Source organism: Pseudopipra pipra, chromosome 10 (assembly GCF_036250125.1).
Source record: "Pseudopipra pipra isolate bDixPip1 chromosome 10, bDixPip1.hap1, whole genome shotgun sequence".
NCBI lineage: Eukaryota > Metazoa > Chordata > Aves > Passeriformes > Pipridae > Pseudopipra > Pseudopipra pipra.
In genome coordinates, this window is record NC_087558.1 from 2,685,948 (window position 1) to 2,708,224 (window position 22,277).

At 41.8% G+C, this 22,277-nt stretch overlaps 1 long non-coding RNA gene across 1 annotated transcript in view; it reads left to right on the plus strand.

Moving 5' to 3' along the window:
- The first annotated feature begins 226 nt into the window (after positions 1 to 226).
- LOC135419427 (uncharacterized) overlaps positions 227 to 22,277 on the plus strand; it is a 123,546-nt gene continuing 101,495 nt past the window's right edge. Inside the window, exon 1 of the long non-coding RNA XR_010432982.1 lies at positions 227 to 428. This is a non-coding gene — a long non-coding RNA (uncharacterized LOC135419427). The remainder of the gene's footprint in view (positions 429 to 22,277) is intronic.

Sequence of the window (22,277 nt, forward strand, 5' to 3'; positions counted from 1 at the left end):
TGGGAAGCCAATCCCCCCTTGTCCTGTCACTCCAGGCCCTTGTCCAAGGTCCTTCTCCAGCTCCTTTGTAGAGGGACTTTTTACAGTAGCAAAAGGGGGACAATCTCAAAGGAGTTGTTAATTTTGGCTGCTGACGTATTTAAACGGAATATTGTCTGGAAAACAGGCTGGCAAAGAACAGGATGACTTTATCCCAATAACAGAAGGAGAAAGGAAAAGGGGAGGGGCCGGTTCTCACCCATGGGGGGGCTGAGAGCCCTTAATGAGCTCGTTAAGAGTCATTCCCTTTCCCAGGTGCCCCCCATCCCGAGAGCAGTGGAGTGATGGTCCCTGAGGGAGAGGAGAAGCTGAGGAAGAGCAGAGCTTCGGTGGGGAGAAGCTGCACATTCCAAGGGGACCCGTGGCAGAAGGTGCACCCAGGAACCCAGGTAGGCTGGGGTGGCTGTTGAGGTGGGGTTACTGGGTCAGTCACCCCCTCTTTTGGGGTTTGCTGTGTTCAGTTTTGAATCCCAGTAGGATTAGTGCAACAAAATGAAAAAAAAAAAAACAGTAAATGCTGAAGTGGGAGAAGCGGGACCAGCGCTGCTCCCATGTGAGCCTGCTGCACGTTCCCGTTTCAGCATCAGGTGTCTCGCCTTCAGACTGGAAAATAAAAAGAACAACACGCTCGTCTGAAAAGGACAAATGAAGGGAAAACGTCTCTGAGGAGGCCTGAGTGGGAAGATGTTGGGAGGCGTTATCTGGAGTGTCTGGGCTCCCTCCCACGCGTGTCGGGGAACTGGAGCACAACCACTCCATAAACCCCCCCCTCCCAGAGCAGGAGGCGCTGGAGCTGCCACGCTGTGCCCTTTCTAGAAACCCTAAACCACCCTGGAAGCTGAAATAAGTCACCGCTGCTGTAGGAAAACAAGTCGGGATCATTATTCACGTGGATTGCTCCTGTAGGATATGCTGATTTAAATTAGCTCTTGCTTACTAAATGAGCTAGGAAGAACAACCTCGTGTTAATGCTGAGCTGCCCAAGAGAGGCGAGCAGTGGGAGGATAAAGTTATCATTAGTGTTCTGCCTGATGTTTTAAATTACATAACACAGGACTATGTGGAGAGGTAGATGCTCCTCACCGTGGTGCATTTTATCTGGCTGGGCTTGGGGCAGTCCGGGCTGAGGCTTCTCCTCTTCTCAGAAACTCCCAAAAATTGATATTTGACCATCCTCTTGCATTCGTTTATTTATTTGGTTGGTTTCCTGTTGTTTTCTTTTTTTTTTTTTTTTTTTGGTCAGTTCTTTGCATTTGCATGAAAATAAGGCTCGGTGTAGCCTTGCAGGCAGGTCGGGAAAGTGAATCCCTCAGGGTGGAAACCTGGATTTCCTTTCCTTCTCCTGTGGTGGTTTTTTTTTTTTTTTTTTTTGAGAAATCTGAACAGTCTGAGGGAGTGCTCTGTCCATCTGGTGAGGTGGCAGACGTAGCTCGAGAGGACAGCTTTTACCTTGGGTGTTCTGTTTGCATCTCCTCCCTCTCAACTTCTGCGTGTTTTCTGAAATCTTACAAAAGAGGTGGTATTCAGGAGTGTCTCAAATTGCAAAGGACCCTTCAGAGTTGCTCTTGTTCATCTCTGAACAACGTTCTGAGGTCTTTATTCCTTTCTTATTTGTCGCTCTTTAAAAAGCAAGTTTCCAGACCCTTGGGATTTGCCCCCCCCCTCCACCCCCGTCCTCTTGCTCTCAGCAGATGATTTTCTGCTTAGACTTTGTTTTTGAGCAACTCCCTTTCCTGGGGATTTCCAGCTTTATAAAGATGTTGAGATGTCTGCTATTGCCGAATTTCTCAGCTCATTGACTGGTACTCAGGTGCGAATGTCCCTGACCCTTTAGCTCGGCTTTGCCACAGGACGGAGCCGAAAAGCGGGGAAGAAATCTTCTGCACTTAGAGCGGGTTTAGCAGCCTAATGCGGATGTTCAGAGTATTTCTGATGTCCCCCAAATCCTCTTAAAGTTCCGCAGAGATGTCTTTTGCAATGCTGATTTGAACAACAGCAAAGCGTGGGAAATAGGATGAAAGGCCACCCTAGGAATAAAAGTCTGTATTTCAGAGGCTGGGAAGGTTTGGAGGTTACCTTTAATCTTAACCACTGCTGCTAAAACTTTGTCAGAGGTGTTGGATTTCGCTTTGTCTTTATTTTATTTCTGTATTTCTCCCGGATGGAGGCAGACTAATGAGTAAGCTGACGACTTTTCCGCTGACAACTGGCTGCTCGCTCTATAAATCTGTCTGGCTTCTACAGCTCCTTTCTTGGACTTAGAAATTTTTGCTTGCTCTTCTGCCAGAGGCAACCTATGAACCACGGCTTGAGTGAGGAGTTGGCAGGCAGTTCTGGTGATTTACAGCTGTCTGTGCACATGCAAGTCCTGGTGTTTCTCTCTTGCATCCCAAGCCAAGGGAAGTGCTGAGAGTTGTCCTTTATGGTGTTTGAGCCCAAACCGTCCATTTATTGATTAAACCTCTGTAAGCAGCTCGGCAGGTTTGCATGACAAACACCCAGTTGGGTTTTACACTAAACGTTTAATGCATCTTGAAGGGTTCAATGTCTGCTCAAATCATTTGGAGCTATTTAACTAATGGGGGGTCAGGAAGGTTGTTGCTGGGAGATGGTGGTAAAACATATTCTGGTCTCATCTATTGACACTGAATTATTGGTTGAATGATTTACCCCGCGTTAACGATGCTGCATAATAATTGTATGCCAGAGATGTCTTTAGGATGCTGAGGTATTTCTTACTTCAGCTGTAGTTCTGTATTTCTCTACCTTTCCTGTGTCCTTTTAAAAGTGGGGAGGGAATTACCAAGAGCTCTTCAGAAAGTCATGGAGTGCTTTTCAGTGAAACACAGTTGGAATGTTCAGTAGTTAACAGTTGAAAGAATAGGAATGTTGTTTGTTTTGACTGGAAGAACAGTTTGGTCTTTCCATATGTCAACTGTGGAATTTGCTTCCTACAGAGGAATGTAATTATGAAATGCTTTGAGCTCCCGTTGTCTCAAGGTTATGTTTAGGACATATTAAACAGCCATCAGTGTCTCATAACAAATCATAAATGATACAAATTGGATCAGCGGCCACTGAAATGCACTGGCTTATAACTGTCGAATAATTCAAGTGCAAGTCTCATTTACTTCAAAATGATTGTAAAAATCAACTGGAAATTAAAACTCACATTTTCCTCAGTACTGTGAGAGGTCAAAATGTTCCAGTGCAGTTGTGGACAGCCAGAGAGCTGAATTTGTAGCGCAGGGCAGGTTTGAGCTTGGATGCAATTGTGATCCTCTTCAGAGGGAGCAGAGGTGAGCTGCTATCCCCCAGATATGTCAGAGTTTTAGTGTATTAAAAAAAAAAAAAAAAAAACAAAATAAAACCCCAAAACACACCCATGAATCTGATCTTGGTTTAAAAAGTTTGGGATTTTTATGCCCTGTTTGACAGGCTTGCTCAGGTATTGAACAGAACATGTGCTTGTGTGCTGGGAGATCTTGTGGAATATTAGTCTATGAAGGTACAAGTGCTGGTGCTGTTGTCAGAATGTTCTCAAACATAGCTCTCAGCAGGAAAACTACCTTTGGAGAATACCAGAATCATTAAGGTTGGAAAATCCCTCCAAGATCATCCAGTCCACCCTGTGCCCCATCCCCACCTTGTCCCCCAGCCCAGAGCACTGAGTGCCACGGCCAGGCCTTCCTTGGGCACCTCCAGGGATGGGGAATCCAAACCTCCCTGGGCAGCCCCTTCCACTGCTTAACCACCCTTTCCATGAGGAAATTCCTCCTGATGTCCAACCTGACCCTCCCCTGGCACAGCTTGAGGCCGTTTCCTCTTGTCCTGTTGCTTGTTGCCTGGGAGAAGAGGCTGACCCTCAACTTGCTGCACCCCCCTGAGAGTGGGAGAGAGAAGAAGGTCCCCCCTGAGCCTCCTTGTCTCTGGGCTGAGCCCCCCCAGCTCCCTCAGCCACAACTCATTTGACTGAGCCTCCAGCCCCTTCCCCAGCTCCATTCCCTTCTCTGGAGTCGCTCCAGCCCCTTTCCAAGCTCCCGTTCTTGCAGTGAGAGGCCCAAAAGTGGACACAGGACTTGAGGTGCCTCAGCCACACCCAGTACCTTTCTCTCCAAAAATAAAGCCCTAATAAATTTTATTTGTTTCACTGTTTGATTACTGATTTGAATTACTGATATTTTTTACTTTCCCTGCCAGCCCTTGTTCAGGAACATCCCTCTGCTCAAACAGCTTCCCTTCTGCAGAGCACTGATTTTTCAGCATTGCAGTCTCCTCAACCTCTTCCCTGCTGTCACAGCCTGTGCCAGCAGCAATAAAAAGCTCGTGATGTCGAGTTAGGAAGGAATATTTCAGCTCCTGACCAGCCATCGAGTGCATAAGTAGCCATTTGGCATATTTACACCAACAGGCAGTTTCCTTCACGGGGCTCACTTAAGCGTGAGAGTCTTTGCCCAAGAGCAGCAGCGTTTGGGGAATAAAGGTGTCAGCCAGTCCATTATTCCATTGCTTCTTTTTGACAGCAGTAAAATGTTGGTTTTATTTGCCACCCCGCTGTTCAGAGCCTATAATAAAAAAAAAAAAAAAGTGGTTCTAAATCAGTATCGAGGGAAAAGAAATGCACTTTGTACAAAATCTTAAAGTTCTGGATGCAGAGGCGACGGTTTGAAAACACGCAAAGAGCGAAAAGATGGGAGGGCTGGAGTTCCTCCTGCAGACTTCTGTGCTGCCTGTCATGTTCCTGCAGGGGAGAATCACCCCAGAAACGCTGCTGAAACTTGTCTTGCAGGTCTTTTTTCTGATTATCCACCGCTCCATAAAGTGGAACAGAAGAATGGGAAAGGCTCGAGCGCTCACAGTGGGTTCTGCTGACAGGCAGAGCCTTTCTGCTGCCTCCAAAGGTCTCCCAAGTTCAGCCCAGTTCCTGCAGTAGTGACTTGAAATAGAGTCAAGTTTGGGAAATAGGATGAAAGAGCACTTTAAAAATAAGGAGTACTTGTCTTCACACACGTTTTTTTTGCTCCTGGAGAAATCACTTGAAATGCAGTTTACTTTTTCCCCCCTCCTCGTTGCTCCAGTGTCTGAGTTTTGACTGGTTTTGCTGCTTTAAAATGAAACCACTGAGTGGTCCAGGGGGCTGTGCTTCAGAAATGTTATATATATATATATTTTTTTTTTATAGATTTTGATGTCACTGTAGCAAAATAAAACCCTGTAGAAGTGAGAGATGAGGGCTGAGAGGCAGAGAGCTGTCTGAAGTGTACCCCTTTCTTCCCTGTTACCACATGGAAGGTAGAAGTAAATATATAGATTTTAGAAGTCATCAGAGTTTCTCTACAGATAGTTTATGTCCATGCAACTGCCATGTTATCCTCTGAGAAAAAATTCTAAATGCAAATATCTTTTGTATGTGCGTGTGTGTTAAATATTTGGACAGGTAGAAAACTTGCCCGAGGAATGTGTGTGTTTGTGGGTTTTGTTGTTTTTTTCCTCGCTGTAAATTGTTCTCTTTACTGGGAAAGGAAAGTTTTCATCTGTTTTTGAAACACTAATTAATAACAAAAGTGAAAGGAGATGTTAGATTAACAGGATAACGCAGTAATAAAGGATTTCCAGCCTTTATTCCAGTTGTTATGAATTTCTTCAGCTCAGATGAGCTGCCACGAAGCTGTGCCTCAAAGCAGAAAAATACTGCAATATTGGATTGCTTAAACTCACCTTCAGTATAAAACCAATATTGGAAACATATTGTCTTCTTTGATTTTATTATTATTTTTTTTTTGGCTTTTTGATACCCAGCAGTCAGTGCTGTATCTGTGAGCTCTTAAAGTTCAATCAGAGCTGTAAAGAAAATACTTTTATTTCAAAATGCTTTTTTGAAGACAGATGTGGTACCACAGCTGCTTCTTGGCTGCTCTGTAGGAGCTGTTCCTGCAACCAGGGGATTCCTGGGAGTTTGTCAGACTTGGCTGTCTCTGTTATCCAGCTATTCCTGTGCTGGGATGTGTCTCAGTGCACATAAACATCCACTCTGGGAACTGGCAGCAGGAGTGCACAGGCAGCATTGCTGAGTTAGGAAGGAGGTCATTTATCTTGGTGAAAATATCTTTGCAAAGCCTTTGTTTTCTTCAATATTTAAAGACTGACTGAGTGTAGTTCATCCACAAGTCTCTGAGGTCCTGCGTGACCTGGTGAGATATTCAGACTTGTGGGTGCATCTGAGTCACTCAAGAACGACTCAAAATGAAGATTTCCTCTCCATCATGATAAACTAAGAAGGAAAACTGAAATCTGTGTGGCAGCAGAAAGCAGATCTCTGTGCCAGGCAGCTCCCACTTTGCCCAGTAACAGAGAAGAGGGGGAAAAGCAAGACCTCCAGAAGAAAATTTACCTTTTTTTTGTTATTATTTATTTGTTCTGAACTCCTGATATGAATTTTGTAAGGGGAAAAAAATCTGGCAAAGTTAGAACTCCCTCTAGAGTCTGTCCATGTTTTATCCAGCTCTGCACAGGAGTTTCACCTCCTTGTAACTGCATTTCAGTGACAGAGTCTTGAGTTCTGACCTGGGTGTAACAAACCACAACCTGCAGCTTGCAAATCTTGCAATGAGGCAAACGAGATCTTTAATTCTATATTTAAAATTCCTTTCTGTTTCTCTGTAAATAATTAAATATAAAAGTTTAAATTGTTGGCAGCCTAATTCATCTTCCTGAAATATTTGAAGGTGTTTAATATCCCATGTAGTGAAGAGGGAAATATGTTTCTCTGTTTTTTTTCCTGTATAAACTATATTTTTTTTCTTGGTTTCATGGGTGTAAAAGAGTTCCTGCTGCTTTCAGTCCCACTGCTCAAATGTGATACAGTTTTCCATGTGATAACATGGCAATTATTTAAAAGGTTTTGAATCAGTTCAAGTTGTAAAGAAATAGTCCTATTAACCTCTAATTATTCAGTACTAATGATTTTTTTTTTTTAACTTTCTGCTTTTAGTATCTCTCTTCTGCTCTTTTATAGTATCTTTGTTAAAAGGTCAAGCTGCTTTATGGCAGCCTAAACTGACTTGGGAAAAGAAGAAGGTCATGAAGTTAAAACAGCATCATAGTGGGGGAAAAAAGGTGGATTATTGGTGCAAAGCCATGAATAGATTTTTCCAAGTCTCCTCTTGCCCTTGTGAACTCAGTTTACACAAGAAAAGTTCATTTCTCTCTGGAAAAGGACCAGGGCAGACAAAAGCAAATCGTGATGCCTAAGCTTTGGCAGCTTAGTTGAAGTGTAGGTTAGTCCTGCATCCAGCAGAAATTAAAACCCCTGGTAAGAATTTGAGACCCAAACTCTCCAGTTCGCTTTGTTCCATCTTAATTTATTCACAGAAGAACTGCAACTTCTTGTGTCTGTGTGAGTTTGTTTGTAAGAAGTTCCTTTTCTATGATTTTTTTCTCCCCTTAAAATATGATTGGGCAGGCACACATGATTTTTCTTCCTGTCTTTGGCACTTTTATGACCAAATAGGTGTCTGTGAGTGTAGAAAAACACAAAAATGTCTTGTTACATATGTCAAATCCAGCATCCCAAACTCTGATGACAAGAAGCTTAGGCACAACTGGCTTCTAAAAGCTCTAAAAATCACAGAGTGGGTGAGGGTGGAAGGGATCACAGTGGGTCATGTCGAGCATCAGAGTAAAAAAAAAAGTTAAATATGTTAAATCGATTAATATTCTAGAAAAAGAAAATTGGAATAAATGATGCAGTTCTGCAGTTTTGAATCATTTCATAAATCTGACCATGTGAACTGGACAATCTGTATTTGCCCTGTAAGGTGTGTTTGTGGCTTGAAATATTCCCATGGATATTTCACCTGGTTTTCCACATCACTTGGGCTCCTTTCCTTTTTTTTTTTTTCCTCCCCTCTTCTTCTGCTTTCTAAGTTATTCACCTGTTCAGGTAAAGTAAGGAAGGGACCTTGTTGCTGCTGTGAAATTGCTTCTGTCTCTTACTGCAATAATATGATTTTTTTTTTCATTGTGGAAATACATCCTAGAGATATATATGGGAGTCAGTATTGAACTTGGCAATGAGGTGGTTTTGGGGCACTGGGAAGTTTTTCCATCCCCTCATAATCTCTCTTGGTGGTGGGTTATGGACTGAGATTTGGGATGAAAGCAGAGCAGGATATGTGGAATCTGTAACCTGTTAAGGCATAACTTGCTCCAACTAATCAAACTTGGAGTGTGAGAAACATTATTTGTGTTTTCATTTTTGTATTTCTTTATCAGAAAACAGATCCTTTCAGTCCAGGCAGGGGACCACAGACACAATTTCCTTTTGTTAGCACATAATACTCATAGATAAAATGACTCCCCCTTTCCTGCCATCATCTCAGGAGCACACAGAGCTATTATTCTCTTTCCTCTTGATTTTCTTCCTCCCCATTTCCTTTGTGAAGCATTTACTACGTTGTGTACCTCAGATGTGCTGCAATTAGAATTAAATAATGAGTAGAAGTCCAGAGGGGAGCGTTGGGGGGTTGTTGAGAAGCAGGGAAAGGTTCCAGGAGAGATGGAGGGGGGAGATGTTGCAGGTGTATTAAATCAGAACAACTGAGCAGAGGAGCCTGTCAACCTCAACCTGCAGTGAGGGTCTGAAGGAGCAGAGAGATTTGTAGTAGGCAAGGAGAAAGAGTAAAGAGAGAACTGAATTATGAGTATTTATCTTGCTGTTCTGCTCCCAAGATTCACACAAGTCCATAAAATACAACCTGACTAGGGAGCAGATGCTCAATGTTTTCAACAAAGCCTTTCTGCCCTCATTTTACTTATATGCAACTTTGCTAAAACCCATTGGTCAGTGAGGGAGGAACAGAAAATCTGGAATATTTTCTGAATTAAGGGAAGGGATGTGTGAGTGCCTGTTACTTTTGGCTTATGTTTCCTGACCAACGTGTTCCTGTGTGAAAACAAACTTCTGCTGCCTTATTTTCCTGGCACTTCATCAGATGAATTGCAGAATATTGATGAACATGAATGGCTCTGTAATGGCCACCAGAGCCAGGAAATCATCTCCAGAGCAATCACCTTTCTCTTTGGTCAGGTTTTAGGTTGGTCCTTGCTGGTACATCCTGGGAAGAACAGTGAGGGTTTTGTAATCAAGTCTCTCTCTTTCTGACTCATTGTTTGTGTTCCTGGGTCTTTTCTCTCAGTTGCTGTGCTCTGCTGTGCGTATTTTCACGTCTTCCAGCTGAATCATAGTTAAATTAAAATGGCTGTGTCTTTCTGGAAGCTTTTATTTTTGTTTGTTTGGTTGTTTTTGGATTTTTTTTTTAAACTTAGTAATTCTGCAGCATTCGGAAATCAGAGCTGTGATGACTTAGAAGCGCAAATCTCATCAATATTTTGGCCTCAAGCTGCAGAAAGGGAGGTTCAGGTTGGATATTAGGACAAATTTCTTCACTGAGAGTGTGGTTAAGCATTGGGACAGGTTGCTCAGGGCAGTGGTGGAGCCACCACCCCTGGAAGTGTTCAAAAAACAAGATGTGGCACTTTGTGATGTGCTTTAGTGGGTATGGGGTGGAAGGTTGGACTCGATGATCTTGGAGGTCTTTCCCAACCTTAATGATTCCATAATTTGCTGCACCAATTTGCTGTAGTTCTGTTAAATCCTGTCCTGTATGTTTTTAGCATTGGCTATTATTCTTTCTCTTGTATTTTTTTGCACACAAATACACCTGAGTTACACCTGCTTCTTCAGCAACCTTTTTTTTTCTGTGTCTATTTATAACTTCAGGCTTTCCTTAGAAATAAATTTAGAAGCCTCATGCATTGTCTTTTATGAGTTTAATGAAAAACTTTCTTTTTTTTTGAGAGCACTGGAAAAAAACTTGAGATATTTAATCTGTGGCTTAGAAGTGCAGCTCCACAGGTACATCCCCTACTACTGCTGTGTTGGTAAATAACCCTAATCAAGATTGATGCTCATGAACCTCTTGCAAAGCTTCTGCTTTGTAAACATTTTGATCAAAGTACACTCTGAAGAGCTCTTTGAAAGTTGTGTTTTGAAGACCTGTGTGATCATGGTGTTTTATCATCATGCTTTACAGATGACAAATCACCTCAGCTGCTGAGAACAGAAAGGAGTCAGATGCCTTTTTTTGTTTTGTTTTGTTGGTTTTTTTTTTTTTGAGTGTTGTGGTGAGAGATTTCTAAACACAAGAGGTTTATTTTAATCACCCATCTGGGAAAGAGCTGTAAGAAAAACTTCATTTGAAGCCAAACACGAATTGTTTTTTTAATTAATATAATAGATGTGCATTCATAAAAATCTTTGTGGAGAAAGAGGCTGAGGGTATTCCTGGGGGAAATCCCAGTCCAACATGCTCCTGGTCACACCTGACCTGTGCTGTTTGATCAAGGAACTCATTCCAAGCTGCCTCAAAATTCATCTTGTGGTTTCTTGGCACTGTAAGGACACCACAAAAATTATTCAGTTAATGTTTGTTTGGTTGCCTTTCCCATCTGTTTTCGGATAATCTGCAGAAAGGAGGAGGGATTTATCCTAAATTATTGTTGGTTTGCTCAGCTGCAGTGCTGAGCACTGCCTGGCTCAAGTTGCTGGATGGATTTTAATGAACTTCACAGAATCATTTAGGTTGGAAAACGCTTCCAAGATCATCAAGTCCATCCTTTGACTGATGCCCACCTTGTCCCCCAGCCCAGAGCACTGAGTGCCACATCCAGTCCTTCCTGCGACACCTCTCTGGGGTGGGGACTCCAAACCTCCCTGGGCAGCCCCTTCCCAAGTTTAACAACCCTTTCCATGCACAAATTATTCCTTAATTTTTTGCAGAAAAGTTGTTTTGACTTCTTTGGTGAGATTTCTAAACACTAGAGTTTTCCTTTTGTTGGATTAATATCCTTAAAATGCTGAAAATCTTGGAAGAAGTGGTTGCTTATTGACTATTTCAGTCAAGAATTAAAATAAAACTAAAATATTAGAGTATAAAATATAAATACTAAAATACTAAATAAAGCAAAACTAAATACTAGAGATTTTTTTATCTAATTATGTAAGTAGAAACATAAGATCCATGTTCCCTGTAGGAATCAAGAATATCTGTTTATACTGAATATGAGGTGGAAAGAGTGCTGGGGATGTAGAGCAATTGTGCAGGGAGACAAAATAAGAGGAAAATATTCCTAAATTTCTCCTCCTATTCCTAAAATTACTGTAGTCTGATCTTAAAAATATCCTTGTTCACTGAAATGATGTCAAGGGTTGAGTGTTATGGTTGTGTTATGTAGTTATTGGAATTTATTTCTGCCCTTGAATCTGCTCCAAATCAGTCTCCTCGTCACAAAATACCTTATTCCTTGGTGATTGCCTTTATTGAAAATCAGAATCTTCATCCAAACTGATCTCTTGGCATGTTCAGGAGGAATTTCTCCATGGAAAGGGCGGTCAGGCTTTGGAAGGTGGTGGAGTAACCATCTTCTATCATCTCCTTCCACTGCCTCTCAACCATGGAAGATGTTCTAAAACCTTCTCCAAACTTGACCTCTGGCATTAATTAATGCTGTTTTTAACATCCCTTCCTTGTCCATAGATTTCAATCTTGAGCCAAGAATCCCTTTCAAGGAAGGAAGTACCATTAATGCAAAGCAAAAGAAGCAGGAATTTCCCCATTTTTTAATTAATAACGAAGGTTAAACCAATTTATTTCTCCCACTGTACCGTGTGACTGTTAATCTTAATTTCAGAAGATGGTTGATCTGCCTGCAGGGAAATAAAGGTGCATCTTCTTTTGAAATGCCAGTGACATCCTCCCCCACTCCCGTGGAATTCCAAGTTACAAAATGCAACAAGGAAACTCTTTTAAATGTGAATAAATAATCGAGGAAAGATTAATGCACTAATTGGACTGTAAAATGGAAACGATGTTTCCCTGCAAAGGTGCCTCAGTGGGGGATACAGCTTTAAAAAATCAAAAGCACAGCACTTCACTTCTTGCTTGTTTTGATCTTGCCTTAATTTTGAAAAGCTCAATTAGTTGGTTGTTTTTTTTTTTAGTTTAATATTTTCTTCCCATTGAGCCTCAGCCTAATTATTTTTCTCCTCACTTTTCTAACCTTCCAGTAGAGTGTTATTTTGCTGTTCTGGTTTCTGTTACCTGGCACTTGCATTCTGTAAGAAAAGAAAAACACATTGAGTCCTTTCTTCTCCCCAGCCCAGCCCCCAAACCCATCTGGAAGTCGGAGGAAACTTTTCTCTGTACCTTTTATTTTCAAAGATTTTGTGGCATCTACACATGAAGGATCAGCCCCTGATCTTGTTTAATTAGCTGTGGTAAAGCAGAGACCTGCATGTTTACAAAAAGTGCCCCCCAGTCTCTTCCCTTTTCTCATCAGAAGCATTTAAGTGAATTTAGAGAGACTTTCTAATTAACTTAATAAAAATTAACTCTTCTCTCTTATTTTCCTTGTTCTTGCTTATTGAACTGCCATAGGGTTGTTCGTTATCTTTCAAACTCTAAATTATTTTTAATATGTGCGTTTTTGGAGCCTATTTTGGAGTTTCTCCTTAGTTTCTATGGCTGAGGGCTGGAGGAAGAGGGGGACAAACTTCTTCTTGTCAGAACTTCCTGAAGGAAAACAGTTCTATGAATTAGGGAAATTTAATTCTGATGCAGGATCAGCGATACCAAAGGAGCTTTATTAACACTGCCACTAATTAAATATTCTAGACCTTTATTTGCAGTTGGGCAGGTGTGATTGTAGTTTTATTAAATCAGAAATTCATGGTGTCTTCAGCCAAAGAATCCACCTCATTTCGTGGTGAGTTCCTCAGGAGTGGTAACATTTGTTGATTCAGTCCTGTAAGTGAGCTTTTCCATTGGTGTCCAGTCAGCAGGTAAATGATAATTTTCCAACCCTTTAAAGAGAAATGTAAGATAAATGAACACAGCATTAGTTTTTGTATTATGTTGCTTTTGTGAATATCGAATGTGAAAAGCTTAGTTTATCCAATGTATTGAGACCAAAGGCTTTGGGGTGAATTGAAGCAGAAAGGAGAATTAATTCCAAGAAAATGGGAGCATCATAAATCCAGTTGTCCTTTTTTAGGGAGGCTTAAATCAGGTCAGGTTCACCCAGATTGGTTCAGGCAAATGTAATTGTTCTTTTTGGGCTTTCTGGGGCTTGCCTAATTATAGAACAAGGAGCTAATAGTAAGTTAGGGCTGGCTCTGAACTCTTCAGCTATTGTGTTGTTTCAGATTTAATTCTCTTTTCTTCCCTTAAAATATACACTTCTCCTGTGTTATCACCACAGCTATTGAAAGGAGTATCAAATATTGAGACTTTGGGATTACTGCTTTTCATACTCTCTTTTAGGCTACAATAAAATCCCACAGAACTTAGAACAATTCCTTTCTGGGTGCTGTGTCTCTGTGACTGCTGCAGACTTGGGTTGATTTTCTAATGGTTGAATACACTGTGATTCCTGGGAGTGAGCAAGAACAGCTCTGGAATAATTGTTCCTCCACTCACTGTCCCAGTCATGTCTTGGTGTCTGCCAGTGGAAATGTGTTCAGAGGAGCAGTGATAGAATCCCAGAGTCTCTGAGGTTGGAAAAGCCCTCCCAGCCCATGGATCCCCCCTGTGCCCCATCCCCACCTTTGTCCCCCAGCCCAGAGCACTGAGTGCCACCTCCAGTCCTTCCCTGGACACCTCCAGGGGTGGGGACTCCAAACCTCCCTGGGCAGTCCCTTCCAATGTTTAACAACCCTTTCCATGAGGAAATTCCTCCTGATGTCCAACCTGACCCTCCCCTGGCACAGCCTGAGGCCGTTCCCTCTCCTCCTGTCCCTTGTTCCCTGGGAGCAGAGCCCGACCCCCCCCCAGCTCCCCCCTCCTGTCAGGGAGTTTTAGGGAATGAGAAGGTCCCCCCTGAGCCTCCTTTTCTCCAGGCTGGAAAGAGCAATTCTGGCATTTTCAGGTACAGTTCATTAAGTTACATTTTTCGTGGTGGTGCCTCATGAATGACCCTTGTTGATGTTTCTTTATATGAACCTCAGTCCCAAACTTCCGAAGTTTTCATCATCTTTAGGCCTTTTTTTTCCCCCAGGAGTTAAAAAATTAACTTTGAGGCTACTGAACTATCAAGTTGCATGTCGCCAAAAGGAAAAAATGTGGGTTTTTTTCCCAGTTGTCACTGTTTTGCAGTGGGATGTGGTACCTGAGATCAGCTCAGTTGCTCAGAACACCAAGGGTGTGGGTTTGGTCCCTCCAGAGGCCATTCACTTAAGAATTGGACTTGATCGTCCTCGTGGGTCCCTTCCAACTCAGAATATTCTGGGATTCTGTGATTTTGGTGTCATGTGGAACTTTGGTTTTAGCAGATTTTTGAATTTATATTTTTCCTGCCCCATCTGCCTGTGCCATGTGTTGCAGTGCAGGCAGCTACTCGAGCTTATAAAGAGCTAGAAGGGGGTTTTGGGGGCCTTTTGGAAACATTTTCCATGTGCTACTGACAGTAAAGGTGGCCCAGGGACTGAAAAATGGGAGCACAGTTCTTCATTAAGTTGACTTTTGAGCTTTTTATATATATATATATATATATATATATATATATATATATATATATGTATATACACACATCTCTAGAAGTGTTCAGAGTCAGGTTGAACAGGGCTTGGAGCAACCTGGGCTAGTGGAAGGTGTCCCTGCCCATGGCAGGGTGTGGAACAAGTTGGTCTTTAGGGTCCCTTCCAACCCAAACTGTTCTGGGGTTCTATTTTTATAATATCTGTCTTATAAAGAAGTGGAAGGTAACATTGCAGAAACAAAAAAAAAAACCTCTTCCCTGCCCCTCCAAAAACTCCAGGCAGGTTGTTATAGGGGTAATTTTGGGGAAAACCAAAAAACACCGCACAGATAACGTAAAAAATAATATCTAAATAGAAATGTCATGTAGGAATAATAGCTAAAGACAATTCCAAAATGATTTTTAAGTTATTTTTAGAGCAGAGTGAGGATTAAAGGGTGTTTTCCATAGATGTCAAGCAACCATTACTTTTGCACATTCATTATTCTTTGTTGAGATAACAATTAACATGTATATAATGGGCCTGGAACAAGTTCACCACTCATAAGAACAAAGCTAATTAGAAGAGTGTGTGAGCCTGTTTGATATTGCCTCAAGCAGCAGGGAGTGATCAAGAATTCCTGGTGAACTGATATTACATTAAAAAAAAAAAAAAAGGCAACCCATGTGAGGCAGCCAAGACAAACTCCTGTTTCCAAGGAAAAGGCAGGAAAAAATTGAGTGGAGCAAATTTGGTTTGTAATATTTGGTCCCGTTTGTTTATTAAGCAACAGGGGTTTAAGTGAGATGTTTAAATCTTAAGTCGAGCTCATGGGTGTCTAAAAAAAAAAAAATCTTCCATATCCCTGGCAAGGTAAATGTATCATTTATTCCAGGAGGAGTGAATGGCTGGAGCTGTTCTTGGAGAATGAGCTGTTCCTCTCTGATCTGTGTGTAAATAGAATTAGGCCTAAAGAAACAAGGTAATCAGAATCAATGTTTTCTATCTATAGAGTCGCACACTGCAAACACAGGGCTCCTGCTGTAAGAACACTTCAGAAAACAGTATTAGATGTCTTTTAGAGAAGGAAAATCTGATCAAATAATAAAAATTCTCAAGACATTTCGATGAAGCATCAGTATTTACTGGGAAGAAGGAGGATGGTACCACGACAAACTGTGAATAAAGGAAGTTTCCTGATTAATTCTGTTCCTGTGTTAAAGGATTGGTTACTTGGATTGTTGAGTCTTTGAAAATTCCGGGAATTCAGGCAATAGTATGAACAGTAATAAGAGGATAAGATGATGGTGTTAAAAATAAGATTTAAAAAAAAAAATCCTTTGATCTGGGTGAGGAAATATTCGAAGCAGTGTTTGGTTTTCCACATTTGCCTCCTGGTTGCTGTTAACTTGAAAGTTTTCACTTTTTAGAGCTTGAGGTGACACTGTGGGATGGGGGGAGGCAGGAGGCTCTTAATCAAAGGCTGGAGAAAGACATTGATTAAAACAGAATAAATATGGCTTTATCTTAGACATGTGATAGAATTCTCATATTAGACATGATATGGAATTGCTGTGCAATATTATGGATATTTCACAGCTTTCTGGGTTGGCAGTTGTTTGTCCTTCCCTTTTTTGGGCACAATTATGAGGATTTATTTCTTGGGAATCAGTTAAATTCCCTGGAAGGGGCTCTGCCTGGACTGGACCTAGTAAGAGTTCTCTGCAGTGCTGCCCTGGCCCAGCAGCTCAATAACTGAAAGTTTTTATGAGTGAATCCCTGGTTCAAATTCAATAAGAGTTTTCTCTTTGTGCATTCAGAGCGAACACTTTGGCTGAAGTAAAGTAGAGGAATTTTAATACACTCCTAATCCATTTAAACTGGTGGACCACGTACAGGCTCCATATAATTTCTTTTTTTAAATATATCTGTGCTTCAGTCAAGCATTGCAATTTGCTGACAGATTTTCTTGCTGCATATTGACTTCAATTATTTTTGTGCCAAATAGTCCCTTACGCTTCCACAATAGACACATTTCTTCATCTGAACCTACATCTGTTTCTTTTCCTTTATGTCGAGCTCACAGACTGCATATATTGAAATATAGATTGGTTTCTGTATTACAGCATTGAACCTGCTTTTAAAATATAATCTCCTCAGAGTGGAAGGCACTGGAAATGAACCAATGTTTGAACTAAAAAAAAACAAAAACAAAAACCGCCCACAACTTTATATATAAAATCAGTTTTCTCGTCTGCGGTTTTTGTATATCAAACACAATATTTAATAGCAATCCCCACACCTCCAACTTTGTAAACACCATATGGGAAATGAAATTAAATACTTCATTTAAAAAAAAAATCTCAGTGAAATACTATTCTAAAGAAAGTTTATTACACTAAAACAGGGAGCAAATCTTGATTTATGCTGTTTAGCACAGTTTTGCCTGTGCTCCCAACTTTTGATACTGAAGTATTGAATCTAAATCCCCTTGATGAAATATAATATAGAAACCCTCTTCTGAGCATATTCCAGCTGAACAAAGAAATTATTTGCTCTAATTCACTTTATGGAGATGTTGTAGCAGCATCTTGTGTTACACAAATTGCAGGAGCTGAGGAGCCTGATCTCACTGTTAAAATGCTTAAATTGATTTTGCAAGTCTTTAATAATTTCTCACTGTTCTACAGCTCAGTAATAAATGAAGTTGACATTAAGAAATCTGGTTTGGGGCTGGAAATGGGACAGGGATGTGTGCGCAGAGCAGGAAAGCATTAACCGTTTTTATGTGGCACAGTGTGGTTAAATTGTTATTTTAAAGTTGTTCTTTTAATGCAGATTGGGTGGGAAATGCTGCCTGGATCTCATGGAAGTCCTTGGAGAGGGCTCCAGCACTGTGGGAATTTGGAGAAGCCTGAGGAACACGGACTGTGGGATAGAGGAGAATTACTTGATGTGAATTCTAATTTTCTGGACCTATTAATACATCCTGGACTCTGCATGGCTGCCAAATCATCATCCTTATTTAGTGTGTCTCAGTTATAAATTTAACTACCTTGATTCAGTGAGGCACTTAATCATGCAGGGAATGGCAGTGGAAGAGCTCATTCCACAGAAATTCCCAAAGTTTGGCTTTCACCAAGTCCCTCTCCTCTTCCAGATCTCAGTGCTCAGAGAATTCACCTGCTCCTCAGCCTGGTCCTGTGTCCCCAGATTGTAAAACTGGTCACAAAATGATCCTGACTTCCCTCGTGTACTTGTGAGTCCAGAATGGACTTGCTTCCCACCTGGAGCTTGCAGGCTCTGCTCTAGGATGGAGACCTGGGAAGAGGGAATTCTTCTGAGAAGCTTTAGTCAAAGTTGTAAAATAAAAATCCTCAGTGTATACTTTTTAGAGAATGTTGGCGAAATAATTGCACACAGAACAATTTGCAGCTGATACTGGTCAGTGTGTCAATTATTGCATCATAAACTCACTGATATTTCACATCCATATTTCAATTTGAAGAATCCAGGTCTCCTTTTCCACGGGAGCTAATGAAAACTTCACGGAACGAGGAAGATAACGTAACAACACAAAGGAAAAAATTTGCTATGAAAAATTTGTCTAAATTAAGGCTGTAATTGATCTCCTCAGCTGTCCTGTCTTGAGGAGCTGGCCAGATTTTATTGTGCTTTATTGCTGAATGACTGATCACCACGTAGATGGAACGGAGCAAGCACCATATGTTTTGTTCACCTAAAAGCTCATCAATTCAACGTCTGTTGGGTCCCTCGAACATGATGTGTTAGCAGATTCCTTCCAGGAAAACAAAACCCAACTACAAAGTCATCAGGTTGAGGTATTATCCTTTCAGATGTTTTTTTCAACCCAATTCGTTCCTTGGCTGGAAATACGAGCCAGATGCAGCCCTGAGTTCTGATTAATTGTTTGTCAAAAACCGTGTAGCACGCTGAGCATGGAGGGATCTTGGGTTGCTGATGAAAAAACCCAACAGTCTCCACAAAACCTCTGTGTAGAAACACTCAGAGAAGAGCAAATCTTGGATAAAATCATCTTTTATGATTAGCAGTGGACACCACAGGGGTGGCAGCATTTGATAGAATATGGATTAAATTGAATATTTATTTTAAGCTTGGCAAAGGTTCGGAGAGCGGGGTTATTGTGCAGGTTATTGTGTGTTGTATTATTAGAGCAGGCTCTGGAACGTGAGAGTAAAGGAATTGTGGTTGTAAAATGTCAGTGCAGCCTTGTGAGGCAGACAAAGAGCTCCTCAGGTAGAGAATTTGGAGCAGACAGGATGACTCAAGGCTGTGTGTCACATCTCTAACAGAGGGCAATGAATCACTTGCCCAGGCAGTCCCCGTGCTTGGCCCAGCCAAGCCTGCTTAATGTCCTTATTCCAGGAGTAACCTGCCTGCAATTCCTCTGTCCACAGCAGGTTCCTCTTCCTTCTCATCTTGGTTGGTGAGTTCTGATGCAAACAAAATGGGATGTTAGATCTGTGGCATTATGTACTGCCCACCATCCCACCTGCCCTGCTCTCCTGAGGGATCTTCTGCAGTGCTGGCAGCAGCTCTTTGGGCCATTTATATCCCAGAGAAACAGGGAATGATCCAAATGAACAAATGCCATCTCTCTGGCTTTATGACTTTGAAGTGCAGGGTGTTAAGGCCATCCTGATGCCACAATATGGGGATTTTTCCATGTGCCAGCTGAAAATCAGAGGAAATCTAAACTCCTGGAGTATTGCAGGATAAACCAATATGATTCAAACCCATCATATATTAAAGAGAAGTTTCTATCTTTGCACTTGTTTTCACAATCCTGTTTTATTTGTATTAAATTCAAAAGGGAGGAGAATGTTGCTGCTTTTTTTCTCATTACAGTTAAAAAGTTGGAAAAAGTATTCCCTCCCACTTCCTTCTGTGTGTGACCAAACATTAGCCCCAAACTTCACTATAGATCCACCCTGCTTTTAAAAACTGCAGCATTTCCAGGCACAGTTGTCCAGATCTGATGATCTTTTAGACTTCATCACCTGATAGACTCCTGCGATCATTCTTCTGACCACAGAATATGGAAGAGGGAAGGAAACCCCAGATATCCAACTTGCTGCCCTGTTTGTTTAACAAACTCACTTGTGGCGAAGTGAGATTTCTGAAAGGTTTCAAATGTCCTGCAGAGAGGGCTGGCTCTGTCTGTGCTTTACTGAAACTTTTGCAGAAATCACTCCCATTTATCCCTCCCGCTGTTAGAGAGGTGAAGGAGGTGAAATATCTCTTCCTCTCCTCTCTTTGAAGCTTTTTTTAGTGACAACGTTGTATTCCTTCTGAATGAATAACTCACTGCCAGGTCAAGCAGAGTGTGGGGTGTTGTGTGTGTGTGTGCACAGATAAATCCTGGGCTTGGATCCCTGCTTGCAAATAAACCCAGTGATGTTAAACCCTCGCTGAGGCTGATTCAGTTCTTACCCAGCTCAGTGGAAGTTCTGCCTGGGGGAAAAACTGAGAACCTTCACAGTGACTTTGATTTCATTCAAGCTCATTTTTGAAAAAAAAACCAAAACCCAAAAAAACAACCAAACAAAAAACACACAAACCAAAAAACAGCTGATCCACCAGAATCCTGTGAATGCCACATCTGTGAATGTTGAGGGCTGTTTCTGCTGTGTGTGATTACCACAGAACAGCTCTGAAAGATCTTAACAGTGGAGTGTGTGAGTCTTTGATTCCTCCCTCTGGAATTAGTGCAGTTTTTTAGAGCACACACAGAACAACTGACTATTAATTGCAGCTGTTGCTGACATCCTGAGCTCTCTCCTGGCACTGCTGGGCTGTGAAGGGGAAGTATTTGGGCTGCAAAGCCTGGAAATCAGGAATTCAAACCAACTCCTTACAAGTTGCTGTGTCAGTGAGGTGAGAGGAAGGAATGGCTTCTTTGGGATTCATAACCAGAAGTTCCATTTGGACATGGCAAAGTTAACTTGGGCCTGTCTGAGAGGAAGGAGTGGCTTCTGTGGAATTCCTAATCAGCAGAAGCTCCATTTGGACGTGGCAAAGTTACCTTGGGTCTGTCCTGTAGAACAGCCCTTGCCACCAGTGTGGAGCAGTGAAGGAAGCTCAGTCCTCATCTCCTGGTTTGTGTGAACGTTCAGAAAGGAGCTGAATGGGATTGTCCAAAACTTGCTCTGAAATCAGTTACTCTGCAGTGAACAGCAGCATTTTCACTCCTTCTGCTCCTTTGGTGTCTTGGACTGTGCCTCCTGGAGGAGAGAGGAGGGAGCCAGGCTGGAAGGGGGGTCTCTGCAGGCTCCAGACAGGGGTGGAGAAAGGGGCGTGAAAGTGCAGCTCAGCTCAGGCGTCTAATTCAGATGTTCTGAAACATCCTCTGAAAGGAACCTTTTCTTTTTTTTTTTTTTTGCAGGGATTACATAAGAAGTGGGAGTTGGGTGATTTGAGTCCTCCTCAGGGTATTAGTCATAACACAGACACTGTCTTGAAACATCTCCGCTTGATACATCTGTGCTTTTAGCTTTAAAAAAGGAATCATTTGGCTGTGGTGGGACTTGGGAGCCTGTAGGTCCTCGCTGGCTTGAATTTTTCCTGTGTGAGACATTTTGCAGTCCTGTGTTAGGTATTTCTGCTGATTTCTCAGCATTGGAAAACCTGGGCAGTGGGGACTCGTTTTTTATCTCTCAGAAAATGACAAATACAAACTTAATTGAAAGGGAAATGATTTTCCAGATTTATAGATTTCTGAGGCTCAGAGCCTGCATGAGTAACTTTAATTAAATTCATTTTCCTGCGGAGCTGCTCGTTGTTTCAGTTACTCAAATCTCTACACATGTTGCTCCTCCTTGCTTTTCAATTTGCTCATGAGACGTTATTTAAATGCTTGTCAGCTGCCTGAGAGAACCTGGAGGAGCAGGGATAACTTCAAGTGTTGCACAGGAAAGGGGAAAAACATTAAATTCTGTCCTTTTCCTATTTTTATGATGCTTCATATGGGCAAAACTGAGTCAACACCCATGTCTGTGTTGGGTGAGAAACCTAAAACATGAAGCAATCCTGTTATTTTTCTTCAATTATCTTCTCTTTGGCCTTTGTTTTGGTAACCAGGAGAACACATGGTAGTGATGAGAATTTGAATGCTGTTAATTAGGTAATTAAGAGTGCCTTGAGAGGATTATTCATATATAAAAGGTTAATGGGAGGCTTTAATTTATGGAGAGCAGCATGGCCAAAACCAACGGAGGGGAAATGTTTGGTGGCTGAAAAAGAGTTTAGCTGGAGAGAGAAAAGTGGGTGATGGGGAGAGGGTTGTGTTTTCTACCAGGGCTACAAAGAGCTTTCACAAAGTGGAGAAAAAGGTGGTTCAGAACTGGTGTGGACTGAGGGTGTTCTGAGGAGAGGAGATGTGACATGAGGAGTCTGCGTGACGTTAGTGCAAGAGGAAACAGTCAGACGCGAAGAAAGAATTGTTTTATCAAAGCAGCAGCACGATGCCCACAGAGATGAAAGAAGGAATCGTGGTCTCTGAGCTCCTGGAGATTAAGAGGCAGATGTGTGAGACTTGTGTGAAGAGAGAAAAGCAGTTTTGTTCTCGCACAAAAGGTGTGCTTTCGTTTCAGTCAGCGGCGGCTGCTTTTTGATCCAGGAA